Here is a 22,654-nt window from a genome sequence, read left to right as displayed (position 1 = left end):
GGTGTTTATCCCCACATGTTGTTTTTCTTCTGGTTCGTAGAAAGAAGATGAGTTTCATCTCCTTCAGTTAATAACGGTTAATTGGTTGTTTTACCATATTTATCATAAAATTGATTTTTATAGATAGTGATAACCATTTCAGTCTCCCTTCTTACAATTCCTTTTGCATGTGTGGTATGTTTTGATGTATGTGTGTGGTAAGTGTTTGAGTGTATCAAGACATCTTGTACAAACTTCTATCAAAGCTTGAGTGTGAGGGGGAGATACAGACATGTCTGGAATTTCCTACGCCCTATAGGAGTTGGGCCAGAGGAAGCCTCAGGATAGGAAGACAAAGGAACTTTGTGTGAAAATTCAACCTGCAAGAGGAAGGAGTCTGGCCCAGGGAACTTGGCCCAGTAAGACAGGCTTAATTGTGGTGGCAGCGAGGACCAATCTAAGGATAGCATGGTATTTTTCACTCAGCTCTGTCTCCTAGTTCAACCCTTGGTGAAATCTTTCCTGACTCCTCTAGAGAGCAGGGTGGGCTGTTTTACTAGAAACTCTGTAACAGACTGTGGCCCAAATGGCACTGCCTTGGTCAACCCTGTGACAGGGGACAACTCAAAAAACAGAATGGAACAGAAGCTGTGACCATTTGGCACCATGATGCCTGACACAACAGCCAAAGTACCAGCAGGATCAGAATTATTTATGAGTGCATGTGAGACCGTGTCTGGGGACTCTCAGAAATTGGTGAGTGCACAAAGCAGAGAAATTGGAATTATTACTGTTAATGTGACTACATCTGTACCCACAGGCTGGTGAAACTGAGAGAAATTCTATTTTAACCTCTACCATTATATGTCACAAGGAATGGTAATTATTTGTTTACACATCTGCTCCCCTACTAGGCTCTAAGGCCCTTCAGGCCAGGGGCTGTATTTTATTCATCTTTGTTTTTCTAGAGTCTAACCTTTGCCCTGGTACATAATAAATGCTCATTAAGTGGTGGTTTGGTTTTTTTTGGATAAGAGAGTAAGTTTTGCGTTTGTATTTGTTGATGCTTATAGGAATAACTATCTGAGATATAAAACTATTAAGTGAGGAAGAGGAGAAGGCTGAATTTTGACTTTGTTCCCACCATTGTAGCATCTTCCTTCACAGGCTATTGGCATGAAAGTGAATAAAGTTGCTGGTACAGCTTTCTGCCCGAGAGGAGAATGCTGACTTGGAGTTTGGGCAAGGAACCTCAAAATCTCCCATTAGATTAGGGCAGTCATGTTTTTATACAGAGGTTGGATAAAGGAGAAAAGAGTATTTCAGCCAGAGGCTTTGAACGGCTGACAATGAGTGTAGCACAATATAAGCCTCAGTTTATTGTGTCTGAATGAATGCATTGGCATTTCTAGACTGTAGCCTATACATCTGCTTTACTGGGAGGAGGGGACAAGTGAGGAAGCCGGAGAGGAGGGATTAGGGTTGTAAAAATAGAACCAGTGTGAGAGACTGAAGAAAGGGATGTTAGCAGTGACCCGGCTCAGCCACTTATGCAGCTCTGCCACATTCCTCAGAACAAACAGCTATTAAAATCCAAGTGCACAAAGCCTGTAGCGGGCTTAGTAATGACAAGCACTGTCAGCACACTATAATTAACATGGGGTGGTATAATTGATAAGGAATGCACTATACAGTTTAACGCCAACACAGAGGGGGAATATGTGTTAGCCTGCAGAATCAAAAGTAGCCTTACCCCTTGACGCAAGCATCTTTCTTTCCAAAGGCACTTTAATTTATTTTTTAACTCACAAAAGGCTTTGTTACACTGAGTTAGCTCTGTGCAAGGCACGAGTGAGCCTTGGAGGTGACCCTTCACCTCCCCTCCCCCTCCAATATTAATCAAGAAGGAAAGTCTCAGCAGACTGTCTTTACTGTACATAATTAAGCAGTTCGGAATGCTCGGTGAAACTCAAATGGGATGGCACGGAGCCTGGTAATATGACAGTTAATGGGATGAGACTAGCACTTACTCTGCCTCTATAATAAGCAAAGGCTTTTTGCTTTCCAACTGAGGACAGGAAGAGAAGGAAGCAGTCACAAAAGATAACAACAATGGCAACATGGGTTGTTGGGCACCTCTCTCTACCTTTTATGATGGTCTCCAAAAAGGAAAGTGTGCCCTAACTGGAAGAAATTGCCTCTTAATTATCCTCGTTCAGTGGCTGTAATAAGCAAAGGCTTTTACTTCTGCATAGCCACGGATTGGTGTGAGAAGCATTCCCAGAAAATAGCTCTAATGGGAAGGTTTATACCTCTTTACTCTTCTTTCTGCCTCCTGCAAGCCTTTAAGCTAGCCGAAAGATTGCCTTACTCCTACCTCCTCAGTGATGAGGATGTTTAAGAAAATGATGTGTTATTTTGCTTTTAGGGGATAGTCAACAAAAGTATGTTGTAAAGAACCATTTGCTAGGTCTGTGGCTTTCCTCTGTTGATCTACACACACAAAAATAGCATCTCTTTCCTTCCCTGAAAGAAAGAAACTGGGTGAAATTACCTTTGAAGCAAGAAAAATACAGTGGCAGAAATCAATGGTTAGTTTTAGCTAGATAATCTTGGTATCACAAATTAAAAATGCTCGTTGGCTTTGTCCATTGAGCAGCTGGGTGAAAAAACATCTCTTTGTGCTGTGTGAGCTGTGGGAATAACTGCATGATGCAGTCATTAAATGATCCTGCAAAAGAGAAAACATGTCAGACATTCATCTGAGAGGCAACCGGGCAGCAACAGGAATCTGTCCTCTTGTGTTATGAGACATCCCTGGGATGCAGAAATCTAAAGGAACAAACCAGCACTGTACTTCAGGAACGAGTCCAAGCGACTACTCTGAATCACTTAGAATGTAATTGTCTATGGAGAGATACTGAAAAGGGATCTCTTACTATTATGGTTTCCAGAGAGGAAGGCGGATGGTGACCTGATACACTAGGATTTGCAGAAACCTGAGATTCAGAGTTTGGGTTGGTATTTTGGACTCCGCTGCTGACCTTCTGCGCTTCCTTTAGAGAGTGCCTTGATTTCCTGAAGAATAAACAAGAAAAACCTCCTTCAGTGATTCGAGGTTTTCAAATGCAAGGGAGTCATCAGAAGCCCGCCTGATCAGCATCCAGAATTTTCTTTCTTTGGGGATTGTGTTCTAAGATTAGAGATAGCATTTGGCTCCTGAGAGTGTGTTCTCCGGGTTTAGCTGGGAATGCAGGTGTTTTGCTTGAGAAACTGGGGCTGGAAACAGTGAGAAACACTCTGTTTTTGAAAGGTAACAATTTGGAGCACTGAAAACCTTCACTTCCTTTTCCATAAGGATGAACAGAAGTCCTTTCATTCACATCCATCATATTTTATTTCAGATTCAGAAATCTTTTAATTTCAGCAGAAATCTCAGCATATGTTATCTTGCTCCAGAACAGCAAATGGTGGCTTAAAATGTATTCATGCATTTCAAATGCTTGCTCTCAAAACAATGTATATTTCTACTCGTATGACACATACTTCAGCATTTTTATAGGCTTTTTTTTCCTTCTTCTTCTTTCCGTTGCTGTAAACCATGCAGGCACGAAGCAAATGTAAAGAGAGAATTCAAGAACATTTTGTAATTCTTGAAAGGTTAATTGCACTATTTATAGACCGAACTGTAAAGCAAAAACCCTCAGCATGACCCTTCAGGGTCACCGTAGTAATAGCAACCTCAATGGAGCCCTGACCAGTCATGAATTACTGTCTGTGATACCGAGAATGCTGACAGTTCAATCACAGCACCGTTTCAATAGAGAACTCCATATATTTAAAGCGCTGATACTGTTTTCCCTCTAAATGACAGCCTTGACAGATGGGCCAAAAGCACTGCAGACGTTTGAACAAGGAAATAGAGAGGGAGCCTGCTGGAAGCTGGGCTTCATGCAGCCAGCCGAGAATGATGAATAGAGTGTGATTGTGTCTGACAGGTAGTAATATAACTATTCATTCACCACAGAACACCTGGAGCACACTATATTAAATGGTACAAGACGGAGAGATTCTGTGACAAGAATAGGAAGTGTGAATCCCAGGCTGAGTTTAGGTACAGCAATATAAAAGGTCAGGGGTCAAGCAATATAAACTGCCTTGGAGCAGGCTGTAATTAAATTATTTGCTTACTAAAGTGTTTCAAATGTTTTGCTAACATGTTGCCAGGATCATTACTTCAGCATGTCTGAACACCTCAAATAAAAGCAGTTTCTCCCTCTCTCTCTTTTACTCTCTTTCCCTCCCTGACAACTCTGGTTATTTCTTTTCTCATCTGAAGTCTCTTTTTCTCTTTCTGCTGGTATTGCTACTGCTCCAAATAATAGTCTGAGAAAAGTCAAGAGAAAGGTTGACTGGCCAGAGGGCCATCAGCTTGGTAAAGGCAGCCCCTGCTGACCCCAGTGCATGGAGGCGAGTCATTGTCAGTGACATGACTGGTGGACATTCTCCCAGATACGAAGCGGGAACTGCAGAGGTAACAGAGGGAGAAGGCTGTGTCTGCAAATCTTAGCTTTTTGCTCCTGAAGTCAGCAAAAACAGAGATGCTGTTGACCGGTAGAGGAATTGTTTTCAAAGCAAAGGGCGAGGATGGGATGGAGGGTGTCAAGAGAGTAGGATTGTTCCTCAGAACATGCGACCTCTTCTACAACCTTCCACTGCACCCACGGCTAAATATTTCTATACCTGCTTTAGTATTACTTGCTAATGACCATGTCTGACTATCACATTCTGAAAGCTGGATTCCCAGGAAGTGTTGTATCATACCGCAAGATTGAGCAGACTCTCAAATTTGGCATTTTAACTTTACCTATGTGTGAGTGTATTGTACGATAATGCGTATATACAGAAAGAACGTAAAATGTCAGAATTCAGATAGTGCTCTATTTTATGATGTCTGTGTGTGAGAGTAGATCTATGCATATTCTGTAATTAGAGTCCCCCTAATGAACAAGGAGCCTGTATTGGACCCTTGCTTGTTTCCACGATCCTTGGGAAAGGAAACACTTGGTGGTGGCTTTTACATGGAGAATGTTCATCAGCTGCCACCTCAAATTAGTTTTGCTTGTCACTTTCTTTATTCACGGGCTCCTGTGATGGCCAGGAAGGTTACAGTGCTGCCATTGCTGTGCTATTTGGAGGGTCCCTCTGGGAGCTGAGATGCTGGTCACTTTTGTCTTTTCACATTCCATTTTCTCTTGTCTTTGTGGCTGATTTGGCTGGTATGAAGATGACTCCCTGACAGCAGGGTCACTGCCTATGGAGAAAGCTCTGTGTACCCGACTTCACCATTTCAGATTTTCCTTTCTCATGAAAATCACATTTTTAATAGGTGCAGGTCTCTTTTCCCAGACTGCTGCAGTGTGAAACCATGGGTTTGACACTTAGAGAAGGATTTTGCATGTGACCTCTCTGATTAGCTATGGAAGACAAAATCTGGTTAAAAGTCCCCCCACCTCCCCAACCCCAGTAGGCCCTGCTGTTTGCCTCCTTCACACTCTTCTCCAACTGGTATTGCTCAGCTGCTTTTGAAATACTATTGGCTATTATTTATGGCATATCTATTTCTGTATCTTTATCTATATCTGCAAATCTCCATCTATTTTATTTATCTCATCTCATGAGAGAATATTTAACAGCTGTTGGCCCTATACTGGCCTCAGAAGAATGAGTTTTGGAGAACTGGGCAAAGGTGCAAAATCCTATTTGGCAAGTCTCTTAAGAGACCCCAAAAGAAAACTTACAATAAAACTTCTCATTTTTTTCACCTCTCAGTAACGTTTCTCCATCTCATTAGTCTTCTTTGTGGGCATTTAGTGCATATATTTTTTATAAGCATAAAACCAAATGTTTCTCCAAATGCTGCCTCTCTGCCTTCTTTTTAAATGAACTCTGCTGTATGTGCAGAATTGAGCACAGTCATTGTGTGGCCTTGTATCTAATGCATATCCTTTTTCACTCTAGTTGAGAGCCTGCACAATGCTTAATGCTGCCAATAAGGGGGAAGGGACTGTTTTGCAAAATAAGCAAATTGGATTATCCAGTGTGTAAATAAGCACTCAGTCTTTTTTCCCATGTAAATCAGGAAAAGCAATTTACTTGTGCAGAAAAAAACCACTGCTCACACCTCACACCTCCCCCATCTTAGCTGGCATTGGGAGTTCGTTATAGGTGAGGAAAAGGAATTTGTTAGCACCTATATGGCTGGAGACAGTAATTAACTAATTTACTTCCATTTTTCTGCAGTATAAACATAGGTACTATGAAAAATATACTTTGGAATAACCCGAAGTCTTCTGTGTTGTATTCATATTAAGACAATGAAATGAACAACTGGGTTTCTAGATTCTTCAAGCTCCATTAAAGAAATAAACTATATGCAGATTTGCCCAATAATTTGTGATTAGTGAGAGTCAGGCTTGTGCATCACAAAGACGAATCAAATCTGCTTCTTTTAAGAAACAATGGGTCAAGGTTGCCATGGTGTAAATTGGGCATTATTTGAAATGAGAGACGACATCACTTCATTTGTGGGTTGAATAAAATTGCTAATTTTTAAGAACTGGTTTCATCTTATTAGAGTAAACCAGAAATGTAGTCAAAATTAATGTTAGTAATTTAATAGTCTTGGACACCACGCTGATTAGGGCTCCTTTAATCATTGCTAAGAAGGTGGAATTACAGAATAGAAGAGCTAAAAGAAACTTACCAGTCATTTTGTCCTATTCTTTTTCTAAACATGAAGTGGCAAAGCTCAGAATGCTACATAGTGATTGGACAGAGCGAGCACCCAGGTCGGCCACATCTCTACTGAGGGCCTGTTCCACTCACTGCAGCCAGAAAGAGGTGAGGCATAAAATACCAAACTATTCAGAGAACTGTCACACAGAACTGCTAGAGATTATGTGATAGAAGATTATAATGTTTAGGAGTTTGTTTAAAATATAGAACGAGCATACATAGATTATGATTCATACTTCTTCTTACTTGTTTTCTCTTTTAACCGAATCAAAGATGGGCATTTGTTTTTCATTCTTTCTGTTCCTCCATCCCATTAGTTTAGCTGTCATTCCTGGGTAGCAAAGCATGGAAAAATAGGAAGAAAAATGTTAAAAGGTCTTTTAAGAGGCAAACTGAAGTTTCTAAATAGATTGTCTTCAAAAAAGAAGAAAAGAGAGCCTGGGGTAGACGTATAACGTGTTAATCTTTGTCTTCTTGTTTCCAGTACATGGCTAACTTGGTTAGGTTTTCTAATCTCCGTGGCAGGAATTAACATAGGTGCTGCCCATGGCTGCTATATCTAAGTATGCTGCACATGAAGGCAGTTATGAACGCTTCCTGGCCACCTCCATCATTGTGCTGATCCTTAAGTTTGATGTCTCGAGCAGTATGTGTAACCAAAGATTATGATTGGTGCACACATTCTGAAGGAAGTGGTATGTGTAGTCTTCCCTGCACCAAGACAGCAGCCTCTGAAGCAAACCGCAGTGTCCTTGGGCAGAATGAAGTGAGGACTATCAAAACAAACTGAGCAGACAGCCAATAAAAAGGCAAAATCGCATCTTCCCATAGTTTCAAGTTATGGGGGCAAATTATAGGGGATAAACTAAAAAAATAAAACCAGCTTAAGGCGGCCTTTTGCTTAATGTTGTATTTTAAAGTGCAAATGGCATGTTTGTAATGGGGGAGAGGAAGGTGGGGGGAAAAAAACTGGTAAAAGAGCATTATGTTAAAGCCTGCAGGTAAATATTAGGCTTGAAGATAACAAGCTGCATTTTGGAAAAGTGTTATTGATTGGAATTTTCTCTGCAAGTACCATTTTAGGCCACATCTATAGGATTTATTCCATACAATAGGGGCTTGCAGTCACCGTGTCCGGATCCGCCTTGCTTGGGCATCAGACTTCAATTAGATAATGACCATGGCAGGGAGTGAATAGCCGGAGAGTCATTCATCTTCCTCTGTACATGACATAGTGTAACGGGTGTTTCTGACGATCCGTGCACATTGAATTAGGTCATTGCTGAGTTTGTCGGCCTTTGAGAGTCTGTGCATTTACATGTGATGACTTCACCACCCCCTTCCTTTTCCCTCTCCCTCCTCTCAGGCAGCATCTATTGTTCCAGAGCCCATATTGTAGTGGGATCTGAATTTATGTCCGTGGATTATAAGCAAGGGACACCACCACAGTCCATAATCAGCTCATTAGCATGCTGCTCACGTGAGCCAGTGTGAGCACAATTTTCAATGGCCTAATGTGACAGGTAATCATAAATTAGTATTTGCTTTAAAACAACAGCAGAGTACACAGCCTGCATGCTTAAGGAGAATGACTCAGTAAGTAGTACAGCTCTATAATGAAGTGGGAGCTCATTAAACAGATGCTATCTACTTCACTGAGCTGCACAAGCAGCAAACAAACCAAATGGAAATGTTTCAACAGAACACTGCAGTCAACCAGGACAAGTTCAGGTTCATTAGCTGTGGCACCATCTACAGGAATTAGTCACAGTAATAATTAAATAGTTGCTTGGTAATTTATCATTTTACATTTGTTACTACATTTGCATAATGTGTTGTATTTTTCCCCCCTCCACATCTCTGGTTGCATTAAAATGCCCTCATCTGTGTGTAAAAACTGAAAATTGTATGATAAAAAAAAAGACATCAGAAGTGGTCTGAATTTGGCAGCTGGTTGGCGATAATGTTGTTTGCTTCAAATATTTAAGCTGTGTTTCTATTATAGTATTGTGTTATTTTAACAGGCTGCACTTAGGAGCCCATCCTGGGAGGAGCTAAGGACCCAGACTTGTCTTTAAGCAACTAGGTGGTGAGCTGGGTGAAATAAGAGTTCAGAAGCCAATATTGCTAAATTAGCTTGCTGTTAGAAAGAGCTCGGCATGCAACTCTGTAATTTCAATGTCCAAAAATAACAAAAAAGCCATGGAGTGAGACTTCATGTCATACAGAGGTTGGGAATAACTTCTCTGTGGATTGCTGGGCCTGTGTTGGGATGATCTGTGCTTCTTGAGAAACAGAGTCATGTGGTCCCTCTTGTGAAGCACAGTCACTTAAAGCCAGTAGAAAGCACCAAATTTAGCTAGTTAGAGAAGAATTTAGTTTTTTTTCTTGCTGAGGAAGATTTGCCCCGAGCTAACATCTGTGCCAATCCTCCACTATTTTGTATGTGAGCTGCTGCCACAGCATGGTGCTGATGAGTGGTGTAAGTCTGTGCCTGGAGAACAGAACCCAGGCTGCTTGAAGCAGAGTGCACTGAACTTAATTAACCACTAGGCCACTGGACTGGCCCAGAATTTAGGTTTTTTAGAGGGAATTACTGAAAGCTGTGGTGATCAGCTTGAAAATGTCCGTGAAGCCACACAATTCAGGAGGCAGGGCATGGGGAGATTGTTCGGGAGTGGAGATGGGGTGGAGAGAGCCAAATTAAAACTGGAGGGAGAGACACTGTTCCTTGCAGTATATTGTGGCTGTCTTTGGGCTGCTTGATGATGGGTGATAAATTATTCAGTGGAACGACACAGAACAAGGACAATTTTTCAGGGTTTTAATTAATTATCACTTATTGTTATTGATATGAGGTCCCTTTATAATGTAAAACAAATCATTGAATGCTGTCTTTGTATTCTCTTTCTTTCTCAGGGAACTTTGGTTTCAGTAGCAGCCTAGAAAGTGTGTTGTGGAAAGTAAGGGTAATCTTGAAAAGCTAGGGCTCTGGGCCCTGAGAGAAACCAAGAGCGAGACAAGCACCAAAGGCAAATTTTACTTGTTCGCTTATGTTTGGTCAAAGTTGGAGTACAGCCAGAGAGTATATTCCTTTCTCCTCTCTTCATCTTTGTTGTGACCATTTGGAAACCTAATGTTTTTAGCAGTGCAAACTAATTAGATAATTCTGAGATTTTAAAATCTTCATGTGAGTGTATGTGGGTAAAATCTACCTTCTTGATGTGCTGAGAGAGAAGGTGAAGATATTCAGAAAGCATTAGTGGCCAATTAAAAATGAAGATGCGTAAACTGAGGAGAGATGAGAAGCACATTATGTTTATGACAGAACAAACAGGCAGAGTAAACTGCCATTCGGTGTGTTGGCAAGGGCCATTAGAGCTTTCTCAGGAAATCAAAACATACGCCTCATTGTAAAGAGTCTCAGAATATACATATTGCCTCTGTTCTGTCAGTAAATTTAGGGTATTACAACATTCATTTTTAAAAATGTTTAAAAATTCACTGTAGCGGTCATTCAAACATTTTATCTGTTCAACAGCATCTTTTTGTTCCAGGAATTCTCCCTCCTTTGTCCAGGGAGGCTAAAAAAGCACATGGCCCCATATCCCAAGCCCCAGGAGTGGGCATGCTCCCTGGGCTGGCCACCAGAGTCCTCCATTCCCCTGACCACAGCAACTCGGCAGGTTTGGCCGCGCGAACCAACAGGCCAATTAGAACCTTTCCTGAGAATTTTGCTGGACTATTGGAAAGAACACCATATTTCCTTGGGGATTGCTAGCTATAAAGTTTTAAGCTGCCATTGGCTATCCTTGACTCCAAGCAGAAAGAGCTAGTCTAAGAATTAATCCAATCTGGAGAAAAACCAAAAAAAAGAGACAGAGAAGTAAGAGTGAGCCAATGTTTTCCCCTCTTGCTTAAGTTTTTTTCTGCTTTATCTCCCCAAACCCCCCCTGTACATAGTTGTATATCTTAGTTGCAGGTCCTTCTAGTTGTGGGATGTGGGACGCTGCCTTAACGTGGCCTGACGAGCGGTGCCATGTCCGCGCCCAGGATCCGAACCCTGGGCCGCCGCAGCGGAACGCGCGAACTTAACCACTCGGCCACGGAGCCGGCCCCTGCTTAAGCCATTTTGACTGTTTTCTAGGACGTGTAACTGGAAGAGTCCGGCATAACACACTTACCCACACCTTCATTTTATGGGGGAAACTGAGGTACAATTGATGGATTGTCTATTAACTTGTAGCCCAGTTTCTTTTTCTCTTGTATCCAAATCAACATATTTTAGATTAGTTCTGTGATCTGAATGAATCTTTGTAAGTAATTAGTGGTTGCTTATAATATTGAATAATTCTACTTAGTATTATGGTAATAGCAGTCAGTAAAAATATCTATAATAATTGTACTAAATAAGATGTAGTATTTGAAGAAACACTTTGTTGGGTTCATTTTTGGAAAACCAAATCTTTCCTACCCTTAGCTCAAACTCGTTTTCAATGCCTCCAAACTGGATTCTGCAGTTGTTATACCATCTTTGTCTCCTTAACTTCTCAGTATGGTGAACTCGGCTCAAAACTGTCTTCCTCAGGAAAACTTCCCCAACTCCACAGCCTTGGGGAGCCAGTCCACCTGTTGTATGGTTCATCATTTCCTTCAGCGCTCTTATCACACTTGTTGCTTTACATTCTTTCCCCTGTGTTTATTTGACTAATGTCAGTTTCCTGCATCACTAGACTTAAGCTGTTTGAGAAATATATTTGGTCTTTCTCCCTGGTTCCTGGTGTGGAGATACTAATACCCTTGGAATTTTCTGAGTGTCTTTTGTTCTTCATCAAGAGGTTCCTTTGACCATACCTGAGCTATGTTAATGAGGTGGCTTAAGGTGGAGTCCCTAAATAGTCTCCGGATGGGGCTGGTCACCAGAAAGTCTAAGTGATTAGACGGTTGGAACTTCAGCCCCATCCACTCACCTCCGTGAAGGAGAGGAGGGACCTGAAGATTAAGCTCTGTAAAAGCTCTTGAACAATGAGATTTTATAAATTTCTGAGTTGACAAACACATCCACGTGCCAGGAGGGTGGTGCACCTCAACTTCACAGAGACAGAAGCTCCTGTGCTTGGGACCTTTCCAGGCCTTGCTTCCCGTACCTCTTCATCTGGCTGTTCATTGTATCCTTTACAATAAACCAGTAAGCATGAGTAAAATATTTTCCTAAGTTCTGTGAGCCATTCTGGCAAATTATTGAACCTTAGGAGGGGGTTCTGGGAACCCCCAATTTATAGCCAATTAGTCAGAAGGTGGCCCAGTACTCGTGACTGGCATCTAAAGTGAGAGCAGTGTTGTGGGACTGAGTCCTTAAACTGTGGTGTCTGGGCTAACTCTGGGTAGTGTCAGAATTGAATTGAATTGTTGGACACCTGGTTGGTGTCCGAGAATTGGGGAATTGGTTGGTGTCAGAGTAAACACTCCCTTTAATAGCCGGATCACATAGAATTTCTAGATAAAATTCAAGAAGCTGCAATTGATCTTTTTAAAAACAAATTTTACATTTCTCAAAGTGATTCAGTTTGGTTAATAACTGCATTGTGACAGTGTTGTTCTTATGAATGCCAAAGTTTGGCTAATATGCAACTTATGAGATACTAATGGGCAATGTCAGTGGTATTTAACTAATAATAGTTGCTGTGAGATGGATCAGGTATCATTTCAGAAGCAATAAGCCTTGGAGAATGCTACTAAATCAGCTTCAGGCTGGGTGAATATTCTAGGAAACAGAATTGGCCTTGATTTGAGTATTTTATCAGTGAATTTTTGAAAAGGCCAATTCAAATAACTCACCTTTGCTTCCTAAGCAATATATATAAGGTTACTTGAATTAGAGCTAAAGAATAACTTATTTTGAATGAAATTTTGATTGAAAGAACAGGCAAGGGGTTTGGAAGACCTGAAATGTGTTTCCAACTTAGGCTTAGTTTTGGCAATCTTGTAATTCTCAGTTTCCCGTATTGCCTTCCTATCACTTCCTATAACTTCAGGGATGTTAGGAAAATAAGTTGACCTTTAGCAAAAAAGTTTAACTTAAAATTAAAGATAATCAGCAACTACAGGGTGTTTTATTCTCTGTGCATCGGTCTCTGCCACCCAAGGAGAACTATGCACTGGGAGACCAGAAGTTAACTTCGAACCAGACTCTAAAAATGTAACTGGGGGCCATAACATTCCTCTTCCACCTTACTTGGAGATGTTGCTTCTGAGGACATTCCAATGACTGTCATATTGAATCAACACCTCGATTAAGTCCCTTTTCTATCCCTAGTTCAGGACTTTTGAATCATAAGGTGGGATAGGACAACATCAAGGGGCATTTCAGGGCAATATGTGTCGTGATGGGAGTAGTGAATTGGCACTTGAAAAATAGGGAATTAAATTGAATGCTAATTGACTCTGAAGCACAGCACTGCTTGTACTGCATAGAATCAAATAACATTTTATCTGAAAGGCCGGCATCTCCCAGTCCCTGCCAAGTTTCCTTAGCATTAATTTTGAGGCCCATTTGAGACCATAACAGAGAGCACTAGAGCAATGGTCCCGATTAATATCTTGAACAGTTGTGTGACTGTAAGGATGGAAATGCCTTCATCATTCTTGGTCTGGTTACATGTTTTCATTTTTAATCATCTGTAAATGCTTTTTTTCCCATAGAAACTACATTTATTGGTCTCATAAAAGGTATATAATATGGTGATAATACCACTTTTGACAGATCCCAACTTTCTAAATAGCTGACATTTAATCTATAGGCTGTGAATTGAGTCATCATTGCCAAATATAAATCAGCAAATTGAAGGCAGGCAGAGCACCTTTAACTCGTCAGTAAGTAGCACTGAACCGGGGCCCCATTTAATTTTCATTTGAGGGAAAAAATGTTTTCATGGTAGAATTTGCGTGAGTACTTTATAAACTTTTCTAGACCAGGAATTTTGGAAGAAGGCAGCAGATTTGACGTCATTAAATATATTCGGTAATCAGTCAAGTACTTTACAGGTCTGAAGCTACTTCCTACTTAGAAACCTGGTTCTACTTTTATGATAGAAATTCATGAAAAAAAGGTCTGCACATGCAGTATGCTGGTTCACGTCTAGCAATGCATTTCAAAATATGAACAAATTTGTGTACAAGAGAAGCCATTATTGACCGCAATTTCTTGTCTGCCATCTGTAATGTGTTCCTGATGCTTCAACACAGCAATCACCTTTACCTACAATTTGCCTAGTACCTAGCATATTTTTTCATAAGTGCAACATCTGTTTGGTAACCTGGTGATATACTTCTCTATTTTCCCACGTATTGAACTTGCTTAGTAGTTTGAAAAATTTGCAGTGATGATTATTTGGATGTGATCAATTTTATATTACTCAGATATGATGCCTATGCAAGCAGTTTGAATTCCAGATTCTCTCAATTACATTCGTTATGATTATGGATTTGCCTAATTTGATACTTTTACTTTGAGACCATGTGGAAAAATAACTAGGAAGCCAATGCTGTTTGACACTTACCCTCCAGTGAATTATTAGTATAGAATGATATCAATAACAACTCTAAAAGTAGCTAAGATAATTCTGTTTATTGAAATCATGTGTTTGTCCTCACATTAAACCATCTCACTTGTTCGAGGTTGACATTTCGCTTCATTTGAATTATATGTATTATAGGCAACTGCATTTTTGAGCTAGCCAGCAATATATAACTTCTTTGCTTTGATATCATATTACTGCTCTCTCTGTTTACTTTTGGAGGGTGACTTATATGCGAATATATTCCAGGAGAAAATCAATGTCTCCATTTCTTTAGCCAAGTTTTGTAATGCCAAGTCTTATTCCTAAAAGAAGCCATGAATTAACTGATGTCCTAAGAAAGCAGATGGAGCTTTTGGTCTTAAAACGTCATCTAAAAGACCCTAGCCAATCAATTTTGTGCTACCCAATTTATCTGCCTTAAAAGGGTGAAGGACTGAGTTGAAGCTTTTGAGATTGGAATCTCTGGTTCTGGGGAAACTTGAGTATTTTGACCCTGAGGTCTCTAATACTAAGCCAATCCTCTAGCATCTGACAGTTCATATTTGTTGAATTCCATAACCTTGATCCTGGTTCTGTTCCCCTGTGAAATGTGTCATCATTTTGTTTGCTCCTGAAATGCACAGCACATGAGGCAAAATATATCTGCTTCGCAGTAGTAGTCAAGCCACAGGAATTCTGAAACTTGTGTGACTGAAATGGCATGTGCCAGGAGCTGAATGTGTCTATATTGCTAGCTTTTACGTGGGCAAATCTGTCTGACCTAACAGGACCAGCCTCCAGAGAAGGAGCAGTTCTTGGCGATTTCCGTATCCACATCCATGCTGATGACCTTTCCAAATACTCTGCTCTTTCAGTTCCTTAACCTCCTTTCTTCCAATTATCTTGACCACTACCCTAATTCACTCCAGTGAGGAGACCTGAGAACTTGTCATTATCAATATCACCGCTTCCACATATTCATGATTCGAAGTCTCCCTCTCTCCAAGTACAACCTACTATCTTTCAACTTCACTCCTTCTAATACCATGACTCCAAAAAAATATTTTCCGACCACTCCTGGACCTTTTATCCACTATTATTCACTAGTCACTATTATTCACTATCCCTCACTTCCCCTTTTATGTCCTAATTTGCATTCTCACTCAGCCTTGGTTTTATGGTCCACCCTTATAATCACGCCTTTGCATACATGCTCAACTCCCTTTGCCTTCTCACTTTGCATAGTCACCTAGCAAAGTCTTATCCCTGGTTAAATCCAACTCTGACTAATCTAACCTTGCACCTGTTCAGCTCACTGTGACTAGAAAAAACTATAGATTTATAACTGTGCTTCCTGTTGTCACTTTAAATTCATGCCGTCTACCTCAAATTGGCTTTGAATGCTACTTGGCACTCCTACTACATTTCACTTTCCTGCTTCCTAGATGGCTGTTTTACATCTTCTCTTTTTCCTTCAAAGCTCCAGCATCCTCTTCCCCATTATCACTTGCAGCTGTCAACTGTGTTTTCTATTTATCTGGGACAACAGAAGTAGAGAATTTCTGTGAGCCCCTGCTACTATGGACCTACCAGTGTATAGCATCTGTGCCTGTATACTCTTCCTTCCATGCTGTTATTATGAATGAATTGTCCACACTCCTAGTCCTTCCATTTGTGGACTACATCCCATTCCTTGTCATTCGTCATTTCAGGGTTTTACTGCTCTTTCTCTTACAGCACCATTCTCTCCCTCTCTATTGGATCATTTACTTCAGCACACACCATTGTAAATTTTCACATCTTAAAAAATTCTTTCTCATCCTTACATCCTCTTGAGCTTTTGCCCATTTCCTTGTTCCCTTTTGCAGCAAAATTCCTGACAAGCTATGTTTGTACTCATTGTTTCCAGTCCCTCTCTTCCCATTTCTCTCAAAACCACAGGATCAGGGCTTTGCCCTCTAACACTTCCCAGAACTCCACTGACCACAGTCACTGATGACCTCTACTTTGCTAAATGCCCTGGAAAGTTTCAATCTTCATCATACTTGGCCCATCTGCAGTGTTTGACATGGCTGATCACTCCCTCCTCCTTGAAACATTCTCTTGATTTGGCTTCTAGGATATGGCATTCTCCTCATTCCTTCTCACTTCACTGGCCTGTCCTGCAAATCTCCTTTGCTAGTTTCTTCTCATCTCTACAAATTTCAAACAATGTTGCATCTCAGGAAATCACTTGAACCTCTTCTTAACCATTAGTCATTCCCTTTGTGCTTTTGTCTTATTTTATTTTATTTTATTTTACAATTGCTTGATAATTTTTTAGTACAGTTTTAGAGTTACAGAATAATTGAGCAGATAATACATAAAATTCCAAACCCCAAACCCCAACCTCTCCACCTCCACACACAGTTTCCCCCATTATTCATATCTTGCATTAGTGTGATATATTTGTTACAATTAATGAACCAGTACATTATTATTAACTATAGTCCATAGGTTACGTTAAGGTTTACTCTTCACATCATATAGTTCTATGAGTTTTGATAAATTCATAATGACGTAGATCCACCATCATAGTTTCATACAGAATAGTTTCACTGCCTTAAAAATCCCCCGCTCCACCTATTCATCCCTCCCTTGCCCTAAACTGCTGAAAACCACTGATGTTTTTACAGCCTCCATAGTTTTGCCTTTTCTAGACTGTCACATAATTGGAATCATAGTCTTTTCAGACTGGCTTCTTTTATTGTCATGTCTTTTCATGACTTGATAGCTCATTTCCTTTTAATACTGAATAATATTCCCTTATGTAGATATACCACAGTTTGTTTATCCATTTATCTATTGAAGGACATCTTGATTGCTTCTGGTTTTTGGTGATTATGAATAAAGCTGCTATAAACATTTGTGGGCAGGTTTTTGTGTGAACATTAGTTTTCAACTCAGTTGAGCAAGTGCCTAGGAGTGTGATTGCTGGATCATATGGTAAGACAATGTTTAGCTTGGTGAGAAACTGCCAAACTGTATTCCAAGTTATAACATTTTGCATTCCCACCAGCAACAAATGAGTGTTTCCCTTGCTCTGCAATCTCACCAGCATTTTATATTATCAGTTTTACGGATTTTAGTTATCCTAATCTGTCTAATGATATCCCCTTGTTTTCATTTGCAATTATCTAATGACATAAGTTGTTGAGCATCTTTTCATAGGCTTATTTCCATCTGTATATCTTCTTTGGTGAGGTATCTGTTCAGATCTTTCACCCATTTTATTGGGTTGCTAGTTTTCTTTTTGTTGGGTTTTAAGAGCTGTCTGTGTATTCTGTATACCAGTCCTTTATCAGGTATGTGGCCTACAAATACATTTCCCTAGTCTGTGCCTTGTCTCTTCATTCTCTTTAAAGATGTCTTTCATAGAGCAGAAGTTTTTAAATTTAATGAAGTCCATTAATTTTTGTTTTCATGAATAGTGCTTTTGGTATTAAATCTAGAAACTCATCACCAAATCCAAGGTCGCCTAGATTTTCCCCTTTGTTATACTCTAGAACTTTTACAGTTTTACATTTAGGTCTATAACCCATTTTGAGTTAAATTTTGTGAAAAGTGTAAAGACTGTTTCTAGATTCTTTTTTTTTTATATGGATGTCTAATTGTTCTAGTATCATTCGTTGAAAAGACTATTTTTCTTCCAATGGATTGCATTTACTCCTTTGTCAAAGATCTGTTGATTTTTCTGGGCTCTCTCTTTTGTTCTATTGATCAATTTCTCTATTATCTCACCAATATCATGCTGTTTTCATAGTAAATCTTGAGGTTGGGTAGTGTCACTCCTCTGACTTTTGTTCTTTTTCTTCAATATCGTGTAGGATACACTGGGCCTTTTTTCCTTTTCATGTAAACTTTATATCAGTTTGTTGATATCACAAAATAACTTGCTGGGATTATGATTGAGTTTACATATCTCAGTCTCATATCTAAAATGAGATAATTTGCAGAGGATTGACATCTTAACAGTCTTGAACCTTTTTATACATGAACACAGAATAACTCTCCATTTATTTAGTTGTTTGATTTCTTTTGCCAGCATTTTATACTTTTCTCATATAGATCCTGTGCATATTTTGTTAGACTTACGACTAAGTATTTCATTTTTTGGTGCTAATGTAAATGGTATTGTGTTTTAATTTCAAATTCCAACTGTTCATTACTAATATATAGGAAAGCTACATATATATAGAAATATATATAATATACTTTGGCATATCAGCCTTGTATCCTGCATCTTTGCTATAATCATTTATTAGTTCTAGGAAGTTTTCTTGTTTTTGTGTTATTGTTGATTCTTTGGGATTTCCTATTTACATAATCATGTCATCTGTGAACAAAGACAGTTTTATTTCTTCCTTCCCAATCTGTATGTCTTTTATTTCCTTTTCTTGTCTTATTACATTAGTTATGACTTCCACTACAATAAATAGGAGAAGTGAAAAGGGACATTCTTGCTTTGTTGCCAAACTTAGGGGAAAAGTGTCTAGTTTCTCACCATTAAGTATTAAGTTAGCTGTGAGGCTTTTTATGTTTTTTGTAGATGTTCTTTATTGATTTGATTAAGTTCCCCTCTATTCCTAGTTTACTGAGAGTTTTTATTGTGAATGTTGGATTTTGTCAAATGCTTTTTCTGTGTCTATCGATATGATCAGAGATTTTTCTTCTTTAGCTTGTTTACATGATAGATTATGTTAATTGATTTGATGCTTGAATGTTGAACCAGTTTTGCGTATTATCCAATATCTCCAGCATAGTCTTATCCCCTCTCTGGAAGTCATTTCCTAAATTAAACTACAGATCTTTGTTAACAAAAATGCTTCTCCTGTAGTCTTTTTCATCTCAGTAATTGTGAACTCTGTTCTTCTGTCACCTCATCTAGAAAGGACTACAATTCCTGGGTCTTCTACAATGTAACCCAGGACTACAGTTACTAGTATTTCTGCGCTTTTGCAACATGCTTCCAGGATGGAATTGGCACTCTAGCAGAGGGCAGAGACATAGAAAAGGCAGAGGCAGGTGGCATGTCTGGACTCTAAGACTATTTTACCATGGCATAAATAATCAACAAAAGAGGAACTATATGGAGACAGGAAGATTATGATACTAGCATCGCTGAGGGAGCATAAACTTCAACAATAGAAGTTTCAACCAGAGAGCCAAGATTCTGCTTTACTGTGTGAATCTGTCAAGCTGATACCAGCAGGAATTTTCTGCATGAGATCACACGTAAAGGCAGCCCATTGCAAGAAAATTATAATTAGGGAGACCATACGTCTCCTAGGACAGTCCCAATTTATACCTGTTGTAGGTCAATTATTTATTTATTTTCAGTGCCTTATTTCATTTTTAACAGTGTCTCAATTTGGTTGATGTTATTTGGTTACTTATTTATAACCCAGGGAACACTGGAAAACTGGATAGCTTCTGAAGCTGGAAACTCCATATGGAAGATTCATAGGGAGGAACTAAACCATCTTCTTGCTCTCATCGGGTCCTTGAGGTAGTAGCTTGGAGGAAGCAATGGGGCCATGTTGTATTATAAACTTCCAGGTAATGAACTGCAGGATTATTTCAGGGGTGTATAGAGATGTTTCTAGGCAAAGAAAAAATTGACCTGTAGACTCAATTAGGGACATGTACATCATGGAATGTTTCCAAATCTGAGAGATTCAGTCATATTGTGGAGAGCTGAATCTGGAGGAAGATAGCCAGGAGGAGCCCTAGCCACTGGAAGGAAGTGTCTCGTCTTCAAGCTAAAAATCTGTTTGATAAGAAATGAAAGGGGAAACCATGAGCAAGAATTACTGATATGGGTGGACCAATTAGTCAATGTGTCTCTACTGTCTTTCATGGCCTCTGGTAAGCCCCTCAAACTACACACACAAATATCAGCTTAGAAGGCAGGAGGATCCCAGAAATTTTAGAGAAAGAAATCTGTGGCCTTTGTTAATTAAGTCAAATTCTGAGAGTGGGACAACGTACCTCATTTTCAAACTTGAATCTTTAGTGCTGGTGTGGTTTTAGGAGAATGTATATTATATACATATAATATGTACACGATATACATATAGTATGCATACAATATACAAATAAATACAGTATACAAACTTTACAAAATACAAATGCATCCAATATATACAAATACACACAAAATACAAAAATACCAATACACAAATATATGCAGTATACATATAATATACAAATGTATGTATATTGATGGAGTGTCCTCTTAAACGTATTTGATAAAACCTCCTCTGAAATCTCTTTATCTAAATTAATAGATGCCACATGCAACAAGACAGCACTGAGTGGCTATTAGGGGGACAAAAAATAAGAATTTATTATTGATCCAGGTTAAGAAATAGATTAAGATAATCTGATTAAGAAACAGAGCTATATTGAGAAACTTGCAGAATAAAAAAATGGTAATAGCTCAGGGAAGACAGGATCCTTGCTCTTCCCTGAACTCCCACCCATGAAGGAGGGGACAAGGAGGGGATAACGACTGAGAGAAGGGAAGGGCTGACAATACATGGGGAATGGGACTCAATGGCTTTCCAACTTCTCATGGGACTGATGTGCCTCGACCCACCACTCAGAGTGATCAGGAGCATCCTCCCCCAAAACCCTTCTCCAGAACCCACAGAATTAGTGCCTATGGGCTCCAGGAAATGTGTCCAGGACAAAGAAGTACCTAACAGCATCACAAAAGTAGGAGAGAATCTTCCCATGCTGGCAATGATCTCAGAATTTCACATGGACGAGCAGAAGTAGCCTTATAGAGGGTAAGAATTTGATTGGTTATCTGAGGCAAGAAGAAGCAGGTAGAGATAGATAGCATATAGTCTGGAAATGAGGAAAGCTAAAAAGAGGTGTTTTGCTAAGCAGAATGGGTGAGTAAAGTTCTATGTTCTCCCATGTTTTAACCCTGTTTGCTGAGTTGGGGTGATCCCAGCCATGGTGGCTGCAGCTTGCTTCGGTTGGTGAGAGCTAATTGTGCATGTCTCTTCCCGCTCCATTCTTTGATATCAGATAGGTGGCTTGAAATCAGTCCTTGTAGAATTATTTAGTATTTATGCCACAGAAATAGGCAGATGATGTAAATCAGAGCTTGCTTTTTAAAAATTCTTCCAGAGGACTGGATGTTAAGTATTTACCAGCACACCATTGGGTCCTAGACTCATTGGTAATAGAAGTCAGAAATTCACATGTTGAGTTGCATCTTGTTTTATAGTGAGCTCTAACACATCTGTCACCTTGCTTTGTTGACAGGGAGGCTGCTATGACCTTACTCCAGAGTGAGTGAAGGAGGTCTGTCTCATTAGACTACCATGGACCAGTATTTGATTCTCAGTCTGAATCAGGCATTTCTGCCCTGGGGATGTGCTCAAACTCCAGAATAACCCTGTCAGGAACTTAGTGCCCTGGGCGTTTTGAACTGCTTCTGAACTGCCAGATTCTGTATCTGAGGGTGAGAAGGTTGGAGAAAAACAATATTGTTGCCCTTCCTGAATTTCATTGCATACCGTGAAGTCTGTGGTTGATAGTCAGCCTTATACCAGTCTCTCAGGGTATTACTTCTGAATTTTCAAAGTATTTGAAGAAACTCAAAACCCTAAAGATTCTGCATAAGTAAGACAAAATGCAATTTGATGCTGATCAGATTTTGCCAGGACCTCAAACCCAAGTAGTGTGTACTGATTCTGCACCAAGCTGTTAACCATGCTTCTAAACTGTCATTTAAATGTTGAAAAAATCATTTCTTCTTGTAAATGAAACACTCATATGGACAATAAAAGAAGTGTTTAACTTTCTTAGAGAATGTCTGTAGGACCCAAAATAACTGTAGTATTTTCACACAATGGGAAACCATATGTTTGATATAAAGAAGAAAATAGCATCTTCTGTTTATGAGAGGTGAAATCAGTTTTTGAAAAATACGTGTATCTAAATTGACACTTGCAGAAGGCAGTTAGCCTGTGATATGTGGCAGCAGCTAGCTGAGTGGAAGCTTGTGAAGTAGATGTCATATTTTGGAAGACAAAACAAAAAGGTAGCTGGTTTACTTATGGAGCCCAGATAATTTGATAGTGAATTGTTAAGGAGTAATCTGATGTAATTTGCTCTTAAACTTAATCACTGGAACACATAATAATTGTTATTGGAGGCTCCTGGAGGTTTGGGAATGGGAGTACTTACTTTTGTCCTTGATTTCACCATCATATGTGTCCTTGGAGTGGCCTGGGAGTAATCAAGCTTCTCTGAGATTT

This window comes from Equus quagga, chromosome 7 (genome assembly GCF_021613505.1).
Source record: "Equus quagga isolate Etosha38 chromosome 7, UCLA_HA_Equagga_1.0, whole genome shotgun sequence".
NCBI classification, from domain to species: Eukaryota; Metazoa; Chordata; class Mammalia; order Perissodactyla; family Equidae; genus Equus; species Equus quagga.
The sequence above is the reverse complement of the archived record's forward strand: the minus strand, read 5'-3'. Positions refer to the sequence as shown.